The sequence below is a fragment of the Coptis chinensis genome, chromosome 5 (genome assembly GCF_015680905.1).
Source record: "Coptis chinensis isolate HL-2020 chromosome 5, ASM1568090v1, whole genome shotgun sequence".
Lineage (NCBI taxonomy): Eukaryota > Viridiplantae > Streptophyta > Magnoliopsida > Ranunculales > Ranunculaceae > Coptis > Coptis chinensis.
Window position 1 is genome coordinate 52,610,215 of NC_141460.1, and position 2,120 is coordinate 52,612,334.

At 37.2% G+C, this 2,120-nt stretch overlaps 1 long non-coding RNA gene across 1 annotated transcript; it reads left to right on the forward strand.

The window, feature by feature from the left end:
* The first annotated feature begins 368 nt into the window (after positions 1-368).
* On the forward strand, positions 369-1,517 carry LOC147497903 (uncharacterized). Its single transcript, XR_015194162.1, has 4 exons — positions 369-506; positions 597-629; positions 841-916; positions 1,044-1,517. It is a non-coding gene; the product is annotated as an uncharacterized LOC147497903 (long non-coding RNA).
* Positions 1,518-2,120: the final 603 nt, after the last annotated feature.

The window sequence follows — 2,120 nt, forward strand, 5'->3', positions numbered from 1 at the left end:
TAATAAGTCACCTCCATGTGATGTGTGAAGGCATGTGAAAATTGAACCTAGTTTTCTAGCTCCATTTGGTTTTATATAAATATACTATGGTGGTTAACGAGTATTACACCCCACTAGATGAGTCAATTAGGATTTCCTCCACTAAATGAGAAATTAGGGTCTCTCTCCAAATACACACAAAAAATGGGTTGATTGTGTTTTTTTTTTGTGTATTGGGAGGAGGAAAGACTCTAATTTCCCATCTAATAGGGGAGAAATCCTACTTCATCTACTGTGTGTGTGTGTGTGTGTGTGTGTGTGTGTGTGTGTGTGTGTGTGTGTGGTGGGGTGGGTGGGTTGGTGGGAATCCTGGCTCATCTAGTGGGGTAATACTCGTTAACCCATATATATCCCAATGGTTCTCTTCCAATCCTCTATGTTGTCTTCTATTTTTGTCCATTTCAGTAATGGCTTTGAAAGCATTAGTCTTCTTATTGGCCTCTTTTCTTTTAGTTACTTCTTCTAAGGTAGGACATTCAACCCCTTAATTCTCTCTCTTTTTTTAAGTTTTGTTTCTCAATCTGCCTAATGAAACCATTTTCATATATTGCTTGCAGGTATCATCAAATGAGGAAGAGAACTTCATGGAGGTAATCTTTGAGACTTGCTTGGCTCAATGTTATACTCTGAACAACATTTGCTTATTAAAAAAAATGAAAAAATGAAAAAAAAAAGAAATGGCCTTGTTAATGCATAATATGAGTTTAATTTTGATATATTGTCTTACTAATACGACTGACCTTAATGCATATTAGTTCAGCATGCTAATGATGTGTATGTTGATCTTTTACATTTAACTAGGCCACCTCCCTAACGAGGTGCCCAGCTCCAGTTAAGGCTCCATTCCCGAAAGTGTTGCCTCCAGTGAAATTACAAGGTAACATCAATGCTCCCTATCACCATTGGCGATATTACTATACTACTTTTTAATAAGCTAGTATAATTGATAGTAGTGTTTGCTGTAACGGAAGTCGTTTTATAACACATTTTTGGTTTAATTGCAGAGTGTCCTTTATTGTGCAAGGGTACCGCAAATTGCACTTTAGGCCGAAACATTGCATAAGAGCGTGTGAGAAGTGCTGTCGGCGTTGCAAATGTGTCCCACCAGGCACTTTCGGAAACAAGATGATGTGTGGAAAGTGTTACACCAATATGGAAACTCATGGAAAGAGGCTCAAGTGCCCTTAAAATTTCGTTAGTAACGTAGTATATGATCCTGATGTTCTATTGTAGGAAATTTTCGGGCAAGTTATGGTTGTACTAATCAATCCAATTATTATAAAAGAAAAAAGGTTCAAGAATGCAATGGATCCTAGAGATGGAAATAAATATTTTTGACTTCGGAAGCTTGTGCAACTTGAAAGTTAGACCCCTTATAAATAAACAGAAGAGGTTTGCAAAACTACGTAATCACATTTGAGAGATGACATGACTTGGTATGTATTCCTAGAAAACTTATAACTCCATGACTTGGAACTTCCAAGGGTTGGAGAGAGCCAATTTGTTTACACCCAGATAATATCTAACATAAGACGTACACCTGGCTTACTGGATGTCTGGATCATCATTCATTGTTTTTTTTTTGGTAAAGACGGTTATGAATAATCATAGAAAAGACTGCCCAAATTTTGGAAGATCACCACTCTGTCTCTCTTTTATAGTGTTGTGATTTGTGAATACTGAATGAGAGTGCAGACGACTTGAAACATGGTAGATGTTGACTCAAACATTCTTCTTGCAATCAGCATTTATATATCTGGCACTAAATGAGAGGGCTGTAGAGATCACTAGATACAAGTTATACAACACAAATCAGCATTTCAACCAGAACACTTTTAATTAACCAGAAGCAAAAATCAGCAGTCAACATTCAGCACTTAGTTGAAACAAACATGCCCACAGAGCAGGATTTTATTTGGAGATTATTTTAGTTGCAAAAGCAATGTCACAAAAGCCTTTTGTTAAAGCAGCAACAACAACTACCTAATGCGGCCCCGGTTAGCCTTCGTTGAAGTATTAATCGCCCTGATTTCTGCCTAAATCACCCACCACAAGAAACATAATGATACAGGCAACGAAAT